Source organism: Apodemus sylvaticus, chromosome 7, assembly GCF_947179515.1.
Source record: "Apodemus sylvaticus chromosome 7, mApoSyl1.1, whole genome shotgun sequence".
Taxonomy (NCBI): domain Eukaryota; kingdom Metazoa; phylum Chordata; class Mammalia; order Rodentia; family Muridae; genus Apodemus; species Apodemus sylvaticus.
Genome location: NC_067478.1, coordinates 27,002,794 through 27,024,673, shown reverse-complemented (window position 1 = coordinate 27,024,673; position 21,880 = coordinate 27,002,794). Strand labels below are relative to the sequence as shown.

Sequence of the window (21,880 nt, the reverse complement as noted above, 5' to 3'; positions counted from 1 at the left end):
TTGCTGAGTTACTTCTGCTTTATGAGTCCCTTCATGCATCACCAAGACGATTCTCTTCCAACAATCTGAGGTCTCATCTCGGACCTCAGATCCATCTGTCAGAGCGTGAGGATGCCGTCCCTTGGGAGGAATGTCCCCCACGCCACGTTTTCAGTAGCTTCCGCAGGGTCTTAGGTGAACTTCTGAATTGAACTGATCCCAGGATGGAGGGTTTCTCAGCAATGCAGAGATGCCCCAGGAGACTTTCTCAGGGGCCACCACAGACATAAGAATCACAGAGAAGGGCTGGAGAGATGGCTCAGCCGTTAAGAGCACTGACTGCTCTTCTGAAGGTCCTGAGTTCAAATCCCAGCAACCACATGGTGGCTCACAACCATCTGTAATGAGATCTGACTCCCTCTTCTGGAGTAACTGACGACCGCTACAGTGTACTCATATAAATATAATAAAGAAATCATCTAAAAAAAAAAAAAGAATCACAGAGAAGAGCAGCGCACTCCTTGGTGGCTGGGTCACCCTGGAGTCTGGATAACCCTGGACGAGGCTGCCCCTGGCCTGAAGTGAACACGGAGCCCTGACCCACAGCTTCGTAGGTGTCCTTGGTGACTGCTGGTGAGCCTGTTGCTAAGAAGCACCTATCACAGGACACTACCCTACAAAGGAAGCAGTCAGAGACTAAGAAAACACCAGAAACTGGGGTGCAAGAAACATCCATTAGGGTGAGGCTCTGAGAGGTTAACTCTCACGAAACCAGGATAGAAAACAGCGAGGTAAAAAGAGCCCTAGGAAAACAGACTCCCCAAGACAGGAGTGAACCAACGCCTCTGGTGGAGCAAGAGACTCCCCAACCCTATTCAATATACTTTTCCCTAACCTGTCTACTGAGGGTGCTGAACACTGTGTGGACCCACCATACTGCTACGGATTAATCAGAATTAGCTATTTTTAACAAGTTGGATCTTAAGTTCCAGCCAACACAGAGGATCACAGATCCATTTAACCTCAGCCCACTCCATGCTTGGGTGGGGGTGGGAGGGAAACACCAAACCCCAAAACCCAGCACCAAGGTCATTTTCTTCTTCCCAGTTCCACCGTGTGCTTTTCAGAGCAACAGCGCCACCTATGGGCACTGGGCACACCTTCCACCTTCCATTCTGTTGTCTTTCATGGGATTCCCTTCTGGGCACCAGCTTGTCTCTAGAAACTCAGAGGAAGTCAAATGGAACCCAGATGGCACTGCCTGGCAGTCACAGTTACAGTCTGTGGTAAGGCATAAGGACATCCTTTGCTTGGGTTGTTTGGTGGTTTGAATGCCCCCCTAGGCTCCGGTATTTGAACACCTGGTCCCAGTGGTTGGTGCTATTTAGGGAGGTTTAGGAGGTGCAGGCTTGCTGGAGGAAGTGTGTCACTGGGGGAGGGCTCTGAAGAGTGCATAGCCTCTCCCTACTTTGAGTGAACTCTCTCTGCTTCCCACTTGAGGCTGAGGATGTGATCTCCCTCAGCTCCCTACTGCCGTGCACCCCTGCTCTGGACTCACACGTCCTGGAACCATGAGCCCAAAGAAACCCTCCTTTGTATACCTTGCTCTTGGTCATGGTGCTTTTTATCACAGCCACAGAAAAGAAACTGATACAAGTTAAGACCATGAAGTTTCTTCCTGTCTCCTTGCTTCGCCTTCTTGGGAATCATGTATACATAGGCTACATACGTGTACCACCTCCTCCTATATCCACAGTAGTAGTTAAAAGTACCGGGTTGGTAATGCTAACCTTTGGGTGTTCGGAAGCCAGCTGTGGTGGTTTGAGTAAGAATGTCCCTCATAAGCTCATATCTTTGATTACTTAGTCTTCAGGGAGTGGCAATACTTGAAAAGGACCGGGCGTGGCCTTGGTGAAGGAAGTGTGTCACTGGGGTGTGTGCTTGGGAGGAGGTTTGAGGTCTTAATGGCCCCAGCCAGGCCTAGTGTCTCTCTCTTCCTGCTGCCTGTGGATCTAGAGGCAGAACTCATGCTGATTCCAGCTGCTCCAAAAGCTACTGAAGGGCCTCAAAGCAGATCCTGGCCCATCACTCTGGAGAGCAGCCCTGGAGGCCAGAGGGGGGTGAATGAAGAGAAAGCAGCCAAGAGATGGACGCTCTGGTAAACTCAAGAGACTGTGATTCGAACTAAAAAAAAAAAAAACAAAACAAAAACCAAAAACCTGGTTCTTCCTGCTTAACTTGTAATGCTAACAACCCTTGGCTTCACCTCTCTCTCATATCCATTTCCAGGCTCCAGTCAAGGACTTACTGTTATAAAAATGAAAGCACCCAATGTACTTTGGAGGCCTTTTAGATAAGCCAAGTGGTGGGGGTGGGGGTGTATTCTGATACCACCTTCAGCTGAAAGAGGACAGTTCCATCATCACCACATTCCTAATGGCACTCAGGGTTATGGTGTGTTTGGGGGGTGGGGGTCCGGGAGGGGTTCTAGACAGTTTAAGGTAAAGACTCATAAGAAATGTAGGCATTTTCCCTCCTGTCTTAAAGCTAAAACTGTCCCTAGGGCTCCTGGCAGCCCTCCTTAGCATAAGTCAGAGATGACAAAAGTGTGTTGTGAGCCCTGATCTTTCTAATTTGTCTCCTAGGCCATTCCTGGTCACCTCTGCAGAGAGGAACCAAGGAAACCAACAGTGAGAAACAGCTCAGAGGACACACCAGCTCAGAAGAGCAGACCCTCTGGCCAGGAAGAAAACCTAACATTCCAGTTGGGCCAGGTCAATCACCCAGTCAAAAAGCAGCTCCCCTAGGAAGATAGAAACTTCCTGAACCATGCTTAGAGACCTCATGAAGACAGCATATGCTAGCTAAGTTTGAACAACAACAACAACAAAAAAAAATGGGAGATACACACACACACACACAAACTACAGAAATTGTGAAAACTATTTTCTTTCCCATTAAAGGTGGTTAGCTTGGACCAGGGCCCATATTTCCTGGACTTTCGGCCTATTAGCCAATCCTGTCAGATGGCGGTACTGACCTCTGTCAGTGGGCTGGGGCACAGTCACCTCCTGTATTAGGGAGAGCCTTGGGAGGCCCTTCCAGCCTTGCTCTAGCAGGATCTGTAACCCTCCACACCGTGGCTTTGTGTTTGTTTGTTTGTTTTTTGCCTTTGTTCTTCTCCAACAGACTTTAAAAGTAACAATTTGAAAAATGAAAACCCCTGGAAAGGAAAGAGAGGCCCTGAATGTTACCAGTGGTTATGTCCATGATTACAGGTAAATTCAACACACTGCAAACGGAAGCCGGGCTTCACATGCTCCTGAGGAAGACAATGGCAATCTTCCCAACGTGCTTTTCTTACCTGTCCCAGTTTTTTTCTTCCTCTCTCTCATTTGTAACCCATCTGCCTCAGCCTCCCAAGTGCTGGAATCACAGACATATGTGTGCCTGTATATATGCCTAGCTTCCAATCGAATTAATAATGATAAAATAAAAATGTATTGGTTTTAAAACTCAGGGGGGAAATGCTATAAAATTCACTTAAATTATTTCTTTCTTTCTTCTCTTTTTCTTTTCTTTCTTTTTTCTTTCTTTTTTTTCTTTCTTTCTTTTTTTTTTTTTTGTTTTGTTTTGTTTTGTTGTTGTTGTTGTTTCGAGACAGGGTTTCTCTGTGTAGCTCTAGCTGTCCTGGAACTCACTTTGTAGACCAGGCTGGTCTCGAACTCAGAAATCCATCTGCCTCTGCCTCCCAAGGGCTGGGATTAAAGGTGTGTGACACCACTGCTCTGCTCTCTTATTTCTTTTTTAAACAATGTAGTTAAGCAAGATCACAAAGGCAGGTACCCCATAAATTATAAAAAGGCCAGTGGTCTGGAAATAGTATGTCCTTCCACACAGCAGACCGCAGAGCCTAAGTGTGATTCAGACAACCACAAGGCTCCTACAGCTCAGGAGCCCAACACTGGCAGAAGCCAAGGTCTGAGGAGCACGAGGTAAAATGTAAAATACAAAAGGCAGAGTACTGTACAGAGGAAGACAATAGAGGCCCAGAGGTGTGCATGGGGTACACAGAGGTGGGGCGTGGGCAGCACTGTGACCCACAGAGGTGGGGCGTGGGGAGCACTGTGGACTGCGGGGGCCGAGAGGCAGGCACTGTGCAAAACTCAACGTTGGGGCAGAACAAGAGGGCCTCCCATGGAGCACTGACAGGCAGAGTGGTGCAGAGGGGTCTGAAGCTTGCTCCTTTGCTGTTGATGACAAGCGATAAACAGCGGCTCGCTGGGGATCAGCGAAGAGGACAAATGGACCCAGACTAGACTCCCCCAGGAGTCGGGAGCCACTGAACATCTGAACACAACCCCTGAGGTGCGGAAGTGAAAATACAGGAAGGTCCCACAGGAAGGCGGTGGCAGCTAGAAGGCCTTCTCCAGCCTTCTGGGCCCTCTGTCTTCCAAGACGCAGGGACGGAGAGCTTCAGTCACAAGCCACAGCTTCAGGCTTGTACTCCACCGTGTCCCACCTGCGTCTCTGTGTGCTGCAGTCGGGCTCTCCCGACTGTGAGGAAGCAGGTGAGGTTATACAATACCTGCTTCCTGGGCAGCTGTGCCGTGCCCACTAAACTTGCAGGACTGGAGATTAGTGAGCCAGATCCGCTCGAATCCTTGCTCGCTCCCTTCTCTGGAACGAGCATTACCATCTCTAGGGACTGTGGCAGAGTCAGGTCAGTGTGCCCTGCAGAGCCCCGAGACAGGATGGTGACTAGCTCTTCCTTGTCATTATCGTACTCCCTCAAGCACGCGGACCACTGACCAGAGACAGCATCTATGGATTCACACCAACCTCCCCGGAGGCAAAGGGAAAGAACTGTTCATCGGCTGTGTGAAGGTCGCTCTCCCTGCCCCACCCCCAGCAAGTCCACCGCTGGCTCGCTGGCTGGGAGGGAGGAGGAGGGAAATGGCCCTTGGGGCCATTCATCACAATGAGGGCAGCTGACAGCTTTCAGCTTAGCCCTCAGTTCCCTAAGGAGAGGCCGCTCAGAGGGCAGAGCTGACTACACCTCTGACTGGCCAGGGTCTCACCTGTGATGGAGGCACCTGAAAGAATGCTGGGCTGTGGTGAAGGGCCTCACGGGAGACCAGACTTCTCAAGCTGAGCCCACTTGGTGGGTTTTAGAGTTAGTGTGTGGGTGTGAGCCTGAGGTCAGGGTGGCTACCAACCTAAGTCACTGGCACAGAGCACTGGCAGGAATTCAGTGCTAAAGAGAACCTGTGAGCCAGCTTTAGAAGCTCACCCCCGAGCTCTAAGGAAGCCCTGCATCAAAACTCTCACTGCTTACGCGTCTTGAAAGGTGGCGACAGCCCCAGTTCTCCTCACCAACTTCCCGCAGGCGCTCTGGTGCCAGGCTCTATTTTTACAGCCTGAGTAACTCCTGGGCACAGGACCAGCCGAGGACTGGTGACAGAGGGCTAGGGCATGAGAGGTGACGGACGGCACAAGCGACAGAGCCCATCTCCTCCTCGGCTTCCAACACAAAGCCTTCTGAGCAGAGTTCAGAACTGCAAGTAGCCAAGCCCCACTCCAACTCTGATCTGAAATTGGCAGCCCCACCACTCTACAGCCAGGCCCTGAGTGGCACTGGAGAGGAGCCCTCATCTGTCACAAGCACTGGCTCCCGCCACCTCAGGTGTGGAAGCCTAACAGTGCCCAACCAGTGAATGGCCCACCCCAGCCCTGGCATCCAGACGGACGACAAGAACCTCATGCAACTCTTTTCATAAATTAGCATCCAGGCCCATGCCGCTCACTGTCTTGGCCATGACATTCTCTTGACTTGGTTTATTCCTGATCATCCTTAAACTTGGCAGAGCTGTCACCTTCCTCTGATGGCTGCCCTGAATCCAAGGGTGGGTGATATCCTTCAATATTGGACAGCCTCAGTGCCCAGGGCCAACCGGTCCTCTGGTGCCCATCAACATGAAGGAGGGCTCATGTCAGTTTCCTTTCTGGCCTCTTCCAATGTTTGGAGATGGTGTGTGTGTGTGTGTCCCAGAGCTAAGTAAGCTGCAGTATTCAGGTATGGAGGAAGAAGGTGACGAAGGGGGGGGGGGGTGGGCACCAGAAAGCACTGTGGCTAGAAAAGCACCTGTCACAGTGACGTGAGACAAACTGAAGAAAGCACTAAACCCCAGTAAGTCGGACTTCTCACCAATGCTCTGTTTTACTGACGAAGATGAGCACAAAATAAGAAACAGCTCTCAACGAAGAGTGGCCATCTCTCTGTATGCAGGTGCGGGCTAAGAGCGGCTTTGGGTGAAGGGAAACTTTAGATGCTGCGTGGGCTCCAGGGCGAGGAGCACTCCCAGGCTCCTCTGGTCTTGGCTAACTGAAGGTCACTTCCCCTGGGATAACCTTCAACTACGGAGATGAACCACCCAGTAGCTATCCCACCAGGGCCAGGGAATGAAGACCATCCTCCCCCAGGTCCTCCCCCAGAGTCATCTGGTGATTCCTAATGGAGGCAAAGAAGCAGCGATGTAAAACAAACATCTTGGGGCTGGAGAGACGGCTGAGCGGTTAAGAGCAGCCAGCGCTGCTCTTCCAGAGGACCCAGGTTCTATTCCCAGCCGCACGGCAGCTCACAACTGCCTGCAACTCCTGTTCCAGGGGCTCCGACTCCTCACACATGCAGGCAAAACACCAATGTGCATAAGATGTAAATTATTAAAACAGACATCGCCTAAGATGGACACCGCTCTCAGCTGGAGCCTTCTTAGCACTTTCCCTCCTATGGGAAAGCATCCTCAACTTCCCCACAATACTCATTTCTTCTTCCTTGCTAATGGAGTCCCAACTTTGGAGGAGACAGTATAGCAAAGACCATAGCTAGTCATCAATTCATCCCCTCTACCTCTTAGGTATGCCACAGAAAGCACAAGCCAGCCTTTCCTGCAGAAAGTGTGTAAGCTCTGGGGCGACCTCTGACCAATGGAATGCCAGAGGCAGTAGCTCACCCCGAACCTGACCGTTAAAGTACCGCCACACTGCCCCACCCCATGTTCCTACCTCTCCCACTGTTGGGCACATTTGTCTCTATAGAACCTGTGTCCTTAAGTCATCTCTTTGACGAGAGTCTCCCACACTGTCAGGAACAGCCAGTGTTAGATTACACTGTAGCTGTGAAAGCTATCTGATCTGTGTTTGCGGGCCCCTTCTTCGGTGTACCTGTATAAATATCCACACGCCCCCTTTAACTGGGTTGGGGGGGACAACCATGTGATAAATCTCTGGCCATCAAGTGTCAGAGAATTCTGCTGGGGTCTTCAGACAACAATGTCTGCTTTCCTGATAAAAGTTACCAAATGTGGCTAGTACCTCCTCCTTTCCAAAGCAGACAGCATGCCCGAGGATGGGCGATTTCCTCCAATCCTGAGCAGCCTCAGGATCAGGGCCTTAGCCTCCCTCAGTACCCATCACCACTCCAGGCCCATGTTGGTTTCCTCGCCAGCCATCCCAAAAGCTTGAGGGGATTGGATCTACGTAAGAACAGTGCTGAGCAGATGTGCTTCCTCAGAGGGAGGAAGGACGCGGCAGATGGAGAGGCACCTGTACCTGTAACCTACGCTGAACTCAAGAAGAAGGGAGAGAGCGACATGAGCACTATCACCACAGCTGCTGAAAACCGCAGCCTCCTACCTTCAGACACTTTGTGCATAGCACTGTTGGCTAAGGTCACTGAGGGTCGATTCCCTACCACCTGCAGCCAAGGGCGCTCACCCATCAACGGGCGCTTCGCATCCTCATCACGGATTCGCCCGTCTGTACTGAGCCCTATTTCATGCCCGTTAGTGGTAAGAGCAGAGCTTCTGAGAAGTGCTGGGTGCAGCCTCTGCTCTCCACTCTCAGACACCTTGGGGAGACAGGCCCTTGAGCAGTCAATGTGCATATACTGAGAAGACACACACTATCCTCTGGGGCTGTGAGCAGGGGGTAGTGGACCCAGACCAAGGTAAGACGGTCTCAACTCCTTCCTGACATTGCACATCCAAAGTTAACAGTTCTCCAGCTGAGAGAGCACCGACCGCCCTTAGCAGAACTGACAGTGTTTACCCACTGTAAGCAGAGTCGTTAAGGACCATCAATTAATCCAGCTGCACCAGGATAATCATCGGTCATTAGATCAAGAATACTCAAGAGGGGAAGATCAAAACTCAGGCGCCATGAACTCAGGAAGGCTGGAGACAGCGAGCTGGGCTCCTTCTGTCTGCTGGTTGTTAGTCAGCCTTTAAAATATACTTTTTCTAGAAGTCAGTAATTTTTCACCTTGGAGACAGAGCCAAAAAAATGAACCATCTAGGCCATGACCTTCAATCATTAATATCCAAGCTTTGGGTTTTTTTTTTTTTTTTTTTTTTTCAGGTCTGAGTCTCCATTAAGAACTGGGACAGAGACAGACAGATTGGCGGCAAAAGAGAACTGGGCTGGAAGATCAAGAAGAAAGCCAGAGAAGTCAGAGCTCCCAGCCAGGGAAGCTGCCCCCTTTTAACTCGATTCTTTGGACATGAATGAAATCATTTGCCATTTCTGCTGTCCAAGTATGAGGCAAGAATTTTTTTTTTTTAAGACAAAACCTCATTCATTTCAAATTTAAGCTGTTTAAAAGCAGACAGAAACGAACAGGCTACTCAGCAAGAGACACGGCCACCAGGTTCCCAGCACAGACGGTATGCTACTTACACTTTGAACAATCCAGGGAGTGCTAAGGCTCCTAAGAGTGCATCACAGAGGTTTCCCAGTGCACCGGCCATGACTGCGGGTCCCATGTCAGCTCAGGCCAAGGTGCAGGGTAGACAGGCCAGCTGCAGATTGGTCCAGCTAGTAAACCCAAACCTATCAACACAGTCTGCCCGGTGAAGAAGGCTTCTCTCTGGCAGACGTAAGACACCTGGAGGTCTGACTCCTTGCGTCTGGCTAGTCCATTACCTGTCTCCAGCTGCTCTAGCAGCTCCTCAAAGTGAGCACTGTGTCTCCAGCAAGGTCTGGGGGCTTCTGGGGCTGCTGAAGACCTGATCTGAAATAGGGGTGGAGAGAGCGTTCTGTCATCTGGGATCGAGAATAGGTCTGGAGATACTGGCAGATGAGCAAATACTGGGCTTACGGTCTCTTGTCTCCCTCTTCTCACTCATCACATGTATCAAACAATGAGTTAAAATGTTAATCACAAGCCTGGGTTGGACATGGAGCAAGGAAAATGAGTTTCTAGTTTATTTAAACAGCTGGCAAGGCAATTGCAGGACTCCGGCATACACCAGCTGGTGCTCGCTCCCTCTTCCGCCCTAAGCTCTCCCGAGCTCATCCTAATCTCTCAGGCTCATAGCCATTGCAGCTGGCCTCCAGCCAGGAGAGCCTGAGCTGCCTCTTCACCGTGGACCAGCTCTCTGCTGTGAGCACAGGCTTAAAACCCTTTGTTCCACGGGGACAGCATGTATGTTGCCTATTATCTTATGTCTATCCACTTGGGCAAGGGGTATAGCTCGGTGGATGAATGCTTGCCTGGCATGCATGAGGGCAGTTCAATCCCCAGCGCCCACCTAAATATTTTAAGAGCCACTCCTAAATCCAGCATCTCAACACAGACAGATCGCATCTAAAACAACGAGTGAAGTGCAATAATAATTAATATTCATTAAGCACAAACCATGTGCTTAATAACTCTTCTAAACCCTTGGGATATACATACATTATTAAACCCCCATGGTACCACACAGTAGGCATCAGCATCACCTCAATTTCATGAATAAGGAAACTGAAGCATAGACACTAAGTAACTTGCCCAAGGATACAAAGCCACCCTGGGATCAGAGTCTCCACTCCTACCCACTGCACTGTGCTGAATTCCACAGCCAAAATTAGGTCCTCAAGGAGAAGGAAACCCATCAACGGAGACTCTGACAGCCACACACCCAGGAAATCTTCCCAGGGAGTTAAGAGAACGCAGACTGTTTTGTTTGACTTGCAGGATGTGCTAAGGAAAGCCAATGCCCACTTATCCTGACATAAGAGGCCACCTGCAATCTCCAAATGGCTGTGTAATCACATCTGATTATCCAGCAACCGTAGCAGGATTATCCAAATCAATTCTCTGCTGAAGAGAGCTGAATTCTAAGGTTAGACTTAAAAAAAAAAAAACAACCAAAAAAAACCCAAGATATGAAGATATGGTCCCTCTGAGTAGCTTAGGCTGGATTCCCCACACCTGCAGTCCCCCAACTTCAGCCTCCAAGTACCAGCATGACAGGTGCCAGTTCGAAGGGAAGCCTTTCAGCCACCCTCAAGTCCCATTCCTCCTGTATTTCTTACTTTTCTTGCTAAGACCAAATACCCGACAAGAAGTGGTTTAAGGGAAGAAGTGTTTACTTGGGTTTACTGGTCCAGGGCATCAGTCCGCCTTAGTAGGAAAGAGACACAGCAGGAGGTGGCTGCTCGCATTGCAGCCACAGACAGAAGCAAAGAGTGAACATTAGTGCTTTCCATTCTGCCCAGGACCCCGTCCACACAACCCTCCTGCCCAGAGTTAGAGTGGGTCTTCCCATCTCAATTAAGATAATCTAGATAATCCCACACTGACATGCCTAGAGGCTTGTCTCTTAGGTGATTCTAGATCCTGTCAACTTGACAATCAAAACTATCCCATGCCATTTCAATATAGATCGTAGACTTCCCAGAGGGTTCTAATGAGATCATGGACCTACAAACATTTGGGTCTGTATTGCCCAAATGTATAATTTTTTGTCTATATTGTTTTAAGATTTATTTTTATTATACATGTATGGATGTTTTGTCTGCATGCATTGTCTGTACATCACATGTGAACAGTGCCTATAGAGGCCAGAGGGGGCAACAAATTCTCTAGATCTGTAATTACAGATGGTTGTGAGCAGATATGTGGGTTCTGGGAATTGAACGCATGTCCTCAGGACGAACAGCCAGTGCTCTTAATCACTGAGCCATCTTTCCAGCCATTGTCTATATTTTAAGGAAGTTCAAATGTATATCTTCCTACATTTTAGTAGTAACTTTTAAAGCATACACATTTACTTCTAAACTTTTAATTGATTCTGCCTCAACTCTATTCATATCAGTACACTGTAGCTGTCTTCAGACACCAGAAGAGGGCATCAGATTCTCCTGTAGATGGTTGTGAGCCACCATGTGGTTGCTGGGAATTGAACTCATGACCTCTGGAAGAGCAGTCAGTGCTCTTAACCGCTGAGCCATCTCTCCAGCCCCTGCCTCAACTCTAATAACTTTAATGCAACCCAACTTTATGATTTTAGAAGCAAAGACTTAATGTTATTTTTCCTCATATTCTTCTGTATTTGCAAACAATAAAGTTAGCAAGATATTCATTTTATATCACAGTTAAAATGCTCAAAATAATAATATTCTATCTCTAGAAGTCAGTGTTGGATCCGAGAATGAGGCCAGCTAGGGAAGCAAGCTATAGCTTGCTAACTGGAAAGACTGGTTTCTAAAAACAAAGGAGGTAGGATAAACAGTATCAAACTATTTACAAAGTTGGTGTAAATGATGGCTTTCTCCACAAGCAGAAGTGAAAGGGGTGGGGGGAGGCGGGTCTACACCAAGCATAATAATGCTTACCAATCTTACTCTGTCTTTTAAAGGTCTGGCTTCCATGCTATTGGCAACAGCTCTCCCTCCGTAAGGAAGTCGGTCACACATAGTGACACCGAGGTGGCAAGGAGATGACAAAAAGATACTTTGCAGACAGAACCGTGACTGTGCACGCTGGGAGAGCGACTGCAAGTATTGAGTGTATTTGTACGTTCTATGGCTCCCTGCCCTCTGGAGGTCTCCAAAGAGAGAAGGGGAGAATATTCCAAGTCCTAAAATCCCAGAAGGGAGGAGCTCGCCCCAGGAGCAGAAGACTGTCTATGTTCTACTTTAGGGGTACCCCCCCAATTACCATCTAATACTAGATCTCTGAGTTCCCTCAAACAACTCAGAGCCCCCAACACAGTGTAGGTGCCACCAACGTACAGTGGGTAACAAGATGGAGGGTGCAGCCCTGGGTGAAAGGCTCGAGTGGAGGGATGTCCTAGGCTGCCTCTCAGCTGCAGGAATGACTGCACTAGGCCCAATCGGGCTTTGTTTTGTTTTGTTTTGTTGACTTTTAATCATCAAATTCTTCTATACTCCTGGGATTGTCCCTCCCTTTCATAAGAGACTGGTCTCTCACTAAAGACAGTGGCTTCTCCATACGAGATGGCCTGGAGAAGCCTGCAGGCTCTAAGGATGAAGGGACACAAGGATGGATTCTGGTTTGGTGAGGTGGGGGGTCTCTTGTCTTCCGAACCTAGAGACCCTGCGGTGGATCCTGGGTTCACAGGTGCCCCCTAGAGGCTGACCTGAGGTAGTTCCGAACTGATTGGTACCACTGGACCACTGGACCCTGCACTGGGTGGCTGTCTCTCTCCCACTGAAGGTTTGATCTCTCTTGTTCATCTCCTGAGAGCACTGTGTTCATGTAGACAGTTCCCACAGCATCCCCAGAGTGAGGTGGCTCCCTGAGGCTAGACCCCTGACCAACCTGCTTCAGTGGACCAGATCCTCAGGGCACACTCCTGACACAAGCTTACAATAGCCAAGAGTCTTTCCGTCTGGCCATGTCCATTTCATAGATGGCTTCCCAGGCCTCTTAAGAACCAAAAGAGTGAGCCCAGAAAACTTTTCTTGAGATCACTGTGAGGTCATTTTCTTCTCGCTCAGCGATTTTGCCTCTAAGCCGTAACCCCTACGCCAGAATGTGGGCAAGTTTCTCACCTACGGTATTGGCTGGTTTTGTGTGTCAACTTGACACAGGCTGGAGTTATCACAGAGAAAGGAGCTTCCAGTGAGGAAATGCCTCCATGAGATCCAGCTGTAAGGCATTTTCTCAATTAGTGATCAAGGGGGAGGGACCATTGTAGATGGTGCCATCCCTGGGCTGGTAGTCCTGGGGTCTATAGGAGAGCAGGCTGAGCAAGCCAGGGGAAGCAAGCCAGTAAGAAACATCCCTCCATGGCCTCTGCATCAGCTCCTGCTTCCTGACCTTAGCTCAAGTCCTGACTTCCTTTGGTCATGAAGAGCAGTGTGGAAGTGTAAGCTGAATAAATCCTTTCCTCCCCAACTTGCTTCTCAGTCATGATGTTTTGTGCAGGAATAGAAACCCTGACTAAGACACCTACCAACCGGAGTCCTGTCAGGGATAGGACCTGGAGTTGAACTCTCTCATCTGGATTGTTAGGACTCCACGGTTGTATCTTCTCTCCCCCTTCCTACAGTAGCATCTCTCTTTCTCTCCCCTGCCCTTTCTCACTCTCATACTGCAGGCATTAATTACACCCTCTTCTAGAAAACAGATTTTTGCCAGCTGCAGGAATTCTGGGTAACAGCCAAACCTGAACAGACAGTCTGGGTGAGAAAGATAAGCTAATGACAACCAGGGGCAGCACAGGTCCCCACAAACAAGTGGATTCCGGCTGTCCCCAGATTTCCAAGTGAAGTGGACAGTGGCCCTACATCGGGGACTCTGGGTAGGCTCTTCCTCAAATTGGTCTTTCACATGACAAAGAGTTGGACTTTGCTTTCTCTGCCTAGGGCAAAGCTACTCCTGACAGACCCCCAACGGGCAGGGATGGGGGATATTCAAGATGCCAGGGCTACCGGGTGTGGTGGTACAATCTTTAATCCCAGCACCTGGGACCCAGAGGCAGGTGGATCTCTGAGTTTGAGGTAAGCATAGTCTACACAGAGTTCCAGGCCAGAATGAATGAATGAATGAGAATAGCATGCAGAAACTAGGGCCTCAGTCCAGGGCCGGCAGGATAAGTCTTGGTGGACTTTTCTCCTCTCAGTAGGCAGCCTTGGGGCCTCCTCAGAATGCCCATCACCCTCCCATTCCTATTTCTAGGATGAAGAGAGAACTATTTCCTTCTTTAAAAGTCTGGAGTCTCCACTGAGGGACAGGTCCAGCTGTCAGAGCCTGACCTAGAAATTGAACTTCTATCCCTCTGATGCCCCTTCACACCCAGTGAATCTGTCTCCAGCAAGAGAGACTTTAACATTTATATGCATGCATATTCAGATGTATGGAATCGAGAGATATTTTGAAAGTACTGGAGCCCAGTGGAGGGCATGGGTTATGGGCTCAAGACTGATGCAGGAATTTTTTTTTTTTTTTTTAGATAAACATTGGGTAACAGGCAGGGGCACCTGGCCAGGTCCTAAGGTCAACCCCAGTCCTGCAGGTGTTCATTCCTAGCCAGAAGGACTCCTGAGAGCAAGTAGTCTATCACTGTGAGCACAAGAAGATTCACACAGGAAGCTGTGAACGCTCAGAAGGACCCTACTGAGCCTCACTGTGTTCTTGGCTAATTACTTATCTATTCAATAGCAACGGAATATTGAACTAATCACTACCAGAGCCATCAAAGAAAAACCAGAGACAGACAGGGCAGTCCTCTAGCCTGGAGTGCTGTGCTCCAGGTGGTCCCCGAGGCCACTGGTACCCATTTGCAGCCTCCCAAGGTATCTGTGAGGCGGACTGGCCAGGAGCCAATCCTAAAAGAGGAATGCCCTTTATAAGTTCTTCCTCTGAATAGGCAATTAATTTAATCTAAGATTTAATGAAAGGCCCCAGAAGGGAAGGGTGAATGCACACACTGGCTGTCACCATGCCATCTCCACTTCTCTCTGGGGGCCAGGAGGCTTTCCAAGCCGAGCCAAGCCATCTGCTTTAAATCCTCTTCCCACAGATGTCACCACAGGGCACCAACACCTCAGAGGAAGGGGGCTGGTGCCGAGCCCGACCGACAGTTCCAGAGGGTAGGCTGGGCTCAGCACTGTCTAGTCCATAGCAGGGTCCAGCCTGGGGCCTGCTACAAAGAGCAACAAATGTCTAGGGACTCTCTCAGAAGCCTCCTCGGCCACTCATTGCACATTTCCCTATCCGCACCAGAACTGATCCAAATTCTTAACTGGTTTTACCTGTTGAATGTTTAGAAAGCATCCTTGCCTTTCCACAAAGACACTGGCCCACCCTAGAGGGGACAGCTACATCCCCCCCACCCCGTGCTTCCCAGAGTCGTGGTGAGCGGTAGTGGGGATATGGCTTCATTGCCCCAACACTGCTAATCCTTCCCCATCCACAGGTACTACTGAAAGCCTGCCGCAGCCGCAAAGAAAACCTGCTCCACCTCTGTGTGTGGCAAAGCCGGCCTCTTTTTTAGAAATCGCAACCTATGCAAGTTCACCAAGCAAAAGCAGGCAAAGAAGTAACCACACTGTCCTAAGCAGAACACTGAGGAAGCATAACCTGCACGCGTGGTGTGGCCCTCGGCTGGGCCCATCCGGCGCCACGGGTGGCAGGTAGCTGGAGAAGCACCAGCCCCACCCCCGGGGCAGGCCGTGAAGTTGCAGCCTCCTTTTACCTGGACCCCGCTGCTCCCGGGACAGCCGGGAGAAGGGAGACCCCCGGAGCTCTGATCCCCGCTGCGTCGCTCAGCAGGAGCGCGGGGGCAGAATGCGACCCTGCTGGGGTGGCGGCGGGGACCTCGAGGCAGAGCTGGGAGGAAGAGGCGAGCGGCAGGCAACCGGGAGGAGGTAGGCGTGGGAGGGCTTGAGGGAGAAAAGGGGGTGTGCGGGCAGGCTTCTAGGGTGTGAGGCTGAGAAAGGGGAGACGGATCGGAGGACGGAGACCCCCAACGCTGGGAGGGTATGGGGAGAGGTGGAAACTGGGAAGAGCGTAGATAAGGGGAAGAGCTTGGTAGCGGGGCTCACACCCGCTGCTCTGAAGCCCGCCCCTGCCTCCGGATCTTGGCATCGCGGACACCTCTCCCGGGTCGCCCCCCGCCGAGACCCTAGACACCAGCCCGCCCTGCGAGGAGCCTCGCAACCGCTGGGGCCCGGCGCGCGCCGCACTCACCGCCTACGGTCCCGGCCTCCGTTGCGGTGCGTAGGGCTCTCCACCGGCAGCCAGCTCCTCCTGGCGGGAGTGCAGGCGGCGGTGGCGCGCGCAGGCCGCCGGGCTCGGGCTTCCGCAGCGCCCCCTGCCGGGACCGCCGGGTCCCTGCCCGGCCCGACGCGCTCAGGGCGCCCTGGAGCTCCGCCCCGCGGGCGGTTGTGCGGGACCAGCAGGCTGCGGCGACCCGCACCCCGGGCCTTGGAAGCGGACACGGCCTCGGAGTGTCCAAACAGCCATCGGGACAGGCTCCGGTCGCACCGTCCGGGTCGTGGAAAGCACGCGCGCTCCGAGCGCACGGGGCCTGTGCTCCTCCCTACGCCGGACCTAGGACCAGGGAGGGTGCCATGGCCCCGGACGCGGCCCTAGACCCGTCCCAGCCTTGGCGTGGGTGCTTTGGGACTGCGTGCCTGACCCCGCGCCGCGGATCTAGCCGCCGACGTGGGTCCTGCGCTGCCTCGTGGACTCAAAACTGGCATTTCCTAGCCACCGTGCCACCTCCACCCAAGCGCCTGTCCCGCGCTTCTCTTCCGGCGCGGGCCACATCCGGCTTGTGCCTACTCTAGACCTCGCAGTAGTTTTGTCCCTAAAGGCCTGCTGGCACCTTTGAGAGATCCCGGCTGAGTCCCCGGGGCGTTTCTGCATGGCCCCAGGGCTGACCACCGAAGACCCGCGCAGCACTCATTCTGTAAAGCTATGTTGTTTGATTTGGTCTGGTGTTTGTGGGTCTTTTCTTTCTTTTTTTTTTCAAATGCTATAAAGAAGGATCTCACCAACCACAACTGTGAGATTGCCTTTGTTGTCAGTTCCGGGACTACAGTGACACCCGTCTGCCTCTCTCAACTGACCCTGGGCAAAACATGTGCAATTAGCCACTATTTCCTGTGAGGCGAGGTTCCAAAGGAACGCATCACTTGATTTTTTTCCTAACTTATTCGATAGTGACTAAATCAAAACACTTTACATCTTATCCATATTTCTATCTACATCCAATTTCTCCCCTCAATCAGCTAGATTCTACTTCCCTGGCCTGAATTCCATTTACCCCCGTGGTCCAGCCATCTGGAATGCCTTCTCTGTCCAGTGCCTTCCAGCTGGCCCTTGCCTGAGCACACAAGCTACTATCCCTCTCACAGCACTTACTACCCAGACTCAACACCACCTTCAGCCTGCTTATGCCCTGAGCACTATGGACAGCTTTCGCCACTACATGAGCGTGAAATCTCACTCCCCCTTAAATTTCTACCTGGCCTGGCCCTCAAGGATCTCCACAGTCCAGGCATCGCACCCAACACCCTTTCCTCCACAGACTGACAGTTCTGTTCTAATTCCAAGTTCCACTCTTTCACGAGTCACACAGGCTGCAGGTGACAGACAACTTCATCTATGGTAGCCCAAAGTGAAAAATAAAAATAAATCAGGAAAAAAAAAAAAAGAATAGGGCGTGTCAACTTCAGGCGTGGAGCTTGGCTCCAGATACTCAGCTCTGGTTTCTCTCGAGTCTGCTACCCTTTCAGGACCCCGGGAGTCTCCAGCAGACCCAGGCTCACAACTGTGCCTCCAACACAAAACCAACCTCTCTCTGCAAACTACCCAGGCCACATTTTGTTCTTCTGGACTGAGCTCTGGCCAGTCTGTCTCACATCTTCTGTAACCCATAGGCTGTTCCCTTTCTTGGCTACTTAACTCACCGTTCACGTGGGATATGTGGACGGTCTTAGATTCAACACTATCACAAGAGGATGAAAGGTGACTGGGGCACCATTTCTCTATAAAAATTTGCCACTATCCTGCTTGACTGGGGCATTCTTCTGGAAGCGCACACACTGGAAGGAGAAACAGGTCCCCTCTGCTGTATCTTCGGTCACAGAGCACTTAGGGTCTCCATCTTTGTGCCATCCTGCCATCTAGGTTAAGACTTGATACCACGAACGTCTTGACATCTCTAGCCTCTTTCCCTCGAGCTCTATTCCCTGAAGACTTCGACATCCTTCCCACTCTGGGGAAAGCATCCCACCTCCTTTCCTGAGGACCTTTAAGGGTGGAAAGGTTCCCAGGGAAGGGAAAAGGCGTTCCTACAGGGAAGCGTGTCAAGCCCTCCTCTGCAGTGATGAAATAGGGCGTCTGCCTGAGGCAGCTGCAGCCACTTGGCTAGCAGTTGGGAAGGCAGTGCCAAAGAGTGTAGCCTCCAGATATCCCCAGGCAGGAAGGGGGAGCAGATTTCTCTCATGCTGGACACCAGCATAATACTGGTTATCCAAATACATGTTCCAAACATCCCCTACTATCCTCCAAGTGAAATAAAGATTCTGTTTCTCTGGCCCTGGCAACCAAGAGAGTTCCGACCAGGACAAGCCTCCACCCAACTCAGTGTCACGTGCAAAACAGAGCCTGTCACCTTCATCACCCATTGCTAGAGCAGCAAACTGTGCCCCTGGAGGATCATAACACAGAGAACCAGCGAGTGAGGTACCAAGGACTGCCACCCTCCCTCCTGGGCTGCCTTGTGCCTGCTCCTTTGTCCTTGCTGCACTCAGACCCTAGCTTCCAGAAAAACTCCCAGCATTCATTGAAAACTGAGCTCTCCTGTCATAAAAACTCTGGGCGGCTCCAAGTCATGAATATTCTGCTAGGCAGCACACTTTGCCGCTTTGCCCCAGCCATCCCTACTTGGATTGGAGCAGCCATCAGCGGATGAACACCTTCAAGTCAGTCTCGCCTGGGGAGCAAAAAGCCTGCAAATATTTGCACAGCCTCCTTTGTCTGTGGACTTACAAAACCTGCTCTCTGTCCCCTCCCTTCTTATAGGGGCACTGCCACAGGGTGCCTAGTCTGAGTTAACAAACCGCCATGCCAACCGGTTTTCCTACAGAGAAGAACCGGTTGCTTTATTTGAACCAGCCTCTACATTGCAAAGACCTGAATTACTCACAATTTGGCCTTACTGGCAAATCTATTAACCCCACAAAATATTTCTGGACTCCCCACCACAATGGGCAATATTATTTTAAAATTCTCTTCACTGTGGGTTTAGTTTCTCTGGTTATAACTAGAATGTCCATTCACTACAGCAATGTAGAGAAATACTAAGTATTCCAAAATGAAAGGTTAAGATTAAAAAAAAAAACATTCAGGATAGATTTCTGTCGATTCATATAGCAAAGAACATCAAACTGACTGACATATTTATATTAAACGGAAATTGTCCTGTCTACCCCACATCTGTAACCCCAGCACCTTGGAGAGATAAATATCTTTCAAAAGGTTAAAGGTCCCATCTTAGGTGGCTGCAGAGCTGCCCTTCCTAACACATGCTCATGTTTTAGAAAGGCAGAATTCCCCACCCACCCACCCCAGCTCCAGGGTGGTCTGTTCTCATTTATGCATGCAGGACTCTTTTTTCTTACTACCAGCTGTGGTCCCTTCCCCCACCCCCAACAGGCTTATTATAAAAGCCCCCTCCCACTCCTGAGAGCAACAAGGGAGGGTGAACTCATTTTCCCATCTATCTGGGGGAAATTTAATTATAAAGTCAAATCTGGAAGAACAGAACACAAAATAACCACATTAAATAAAAATAAAAGAGGGCTCTGAACCTGACTGTGAGCCCAAAGAAGAAAAAGAAATCACACACACAGAAAAATAGAGTAATTCAATGATCTAAATATTCTTTTTGTTGTCCTCTAAACTCTCAGCCCAACTGAAAGATGTTTCTAAGGACAAGTGAAGCAAGCATTAGATAAACTCACATGAGTCACATTTAGAAATCATAAAAAGACCAGGGCTGTGTATCTACAACAGCCAAGTGTGTAAGTAAGCACTTTATAAAGGCCAGGTGAATGGGCAGATGAACCGAGTCCGGCCTTCTCATCTTACAATAAGAAGCAATGCAGATGGGACAAGGAGAGACGGAGGACCCAGCAGGGCTTTCTGAGGTTCACAGTGACATGAGTTACAGCAACTGGAGTTGAGGGTCCATGAGAAAGACAGACCACAGACCTCCCTAGGGCCCAAAGTAGCAAGATGGAAGCTAAAGAGGTTTAAATACTGAGAGTCATTGCCAATCCATGCAGAAGTCTATGGCCAAAGAAGAGCTGAGGCCAAGAATAATCAACTTGTCCCAAAGCCACCCACAAGTGACCTGCTAAGATAGTGAGGGCTAGAATCCAGTCCTCTGGACACTTCAGGGCCCTTTCGCTATACCCAGGCTTGTAGAAGGAAAAACAAAACAAAACAAAACATCACAGCAGCTCACAGAGGAGACAAACAAATTTGATTCGAAGCTCTTCAAAGAACTGCATAGGAAGCCACTGTGGGTCCAGATCATTATACACTTGGGCACTGGCTGAGTCAGGCTCTGCTATCCTTTGACTCCAGCCTTCTCTGTAGAGCAATAGACCAGAACGTGTGATTGTTTATTCAGTGATTCAACTTGATGCACAGAGCACCACAGACTCTCACAGAGCTGCACTGGTGCTCCCTATCTGCAGGAACAGCATCCTGGGGTTACCTTCCTTGGTCTGTATGCTAGAAATATGTGCTATGGTCTTAATATGAAATATTGCCCCAAAGGGATCCTGTGCTGAGGTTTGGCTCCCAGTTGCTAGTGCTATAAGTGATTAGAACATGAGGGTCTAATCAGATCAATGATTAACCCACTGAGGAGCTCCTAATTGAATGGGATATAAGGAGATGGACCTAGATGAATGACATATATGTCACTGAGGTGTGACTTTGAAAGGTCTTTTCCTCTAGATCTATTCATACTCTAGACTGTTCGTGCTCTCTTTGCTTCCTGGTCACTATGAGTTGAGCAACCTGGTTCTGCCACACATGTCCTTCTGCCCTGATCTTTGGCATCTGTTTCTTCACGGCCCAGAAACAACGACCAGCCAACCACGGACTGAAGCCTCTGAACCCATGAGTGGAAATCACTTTTCCTTTTAAGTTTTTTTTTTTTAATTACATTTTCCCAGGAAGAGTGTCACACAAAAAGAACTTAGTGGGGTGATTCTGGTGGCATCAATGTCATTAGAAAAGTAAGAAACTTTTATGTTGCCCTACCAAAGGTAGTTTTGTGACTTGACTCTGTCCAACCCTTAGAGATTACTCAGCGCTATTGGCTAATCAAGTGACTCAGTAATCTGTGCTCTCACAAATGGCATGAGAAACAGTCACCACCTCTGCTAGGATTAAAAGATGGAGGCCATCTTGTCCTTGGGTGCTTGTTAACTCGGTTTGGGTTGTAGTGTACCCTTTTTGCAAAAAGAATTGCCTTGCTTGAGGTACTTTTACCTGTGTGTTCTTTTGTGCCACACTGAAATTATTATTTCGGTATTCTTTCAATATGAGGGCTTGTCCTGGATTTCAGATTCCTTTGGGAGAGTGTTTGCATCCCTTCCCTTGGTGACATGCCCCATGCTATGTTGTGGTGGTTCTCAGGTAAACTAAACTCTTTTATTTACCTCAGTAACAATCCCACAAATGACGGGTTCTTTAGAACAAGAAAAGGAGCCCAACCACGAAGCTACCAAGGAGACCAGGTAACGAGGCCAAGAACAGCAAGGTCCTCCTTGGGTGTCTAGTCATCCTGGAGGCCGGGAGAGGTCACAAGACATGCATACAAGCTGGGCAGTGGTGGCGCACGCCTGTAATCCCAGCACTTGGGAGGCAGAGGCAGGTGGATTTCTGAGTTCGAGGCCAGCCTGGTCTACAGAATGAGTTCCAGGACAGCCAGGGCTATACAGAGAGACACTGTCTTGAAAAAACCAAATCCAAAAAAACCAAAAAAAAAAAAAAAACCAAAACAAAACAAGACATGCATACAAAGCAGATGTAGAATCCTGATTCACAGCTCCGTCAGCGTCGTTGGCGATTTCT

The 21,880-nt window shown here is 49.9% G+C and overlaps 1 protein-coding gene across 1 annotated transcript in view; it reads right to left on the bottom strand.

The window, feature by feature from the left end:
• Positions 1-16,056, bottom strand: part of Pxylp1 (2-phosphoxylose phosphatase 1) — a 67,098-nt gene extending 51,042 nt beyond the window's left edge. Inside the window, exon 1 of the mRNA XM_052187596.1 lies at positions 15,965-16,056. The gene's annotated coding sequence lies outside the window, so the exon portion shown is untranslated. The remainder of the gene's footprint in view (positions 1-15,964) is intronic.
• Positions 16,057-21,880: the final 5,824 nt, after the last annotated feature.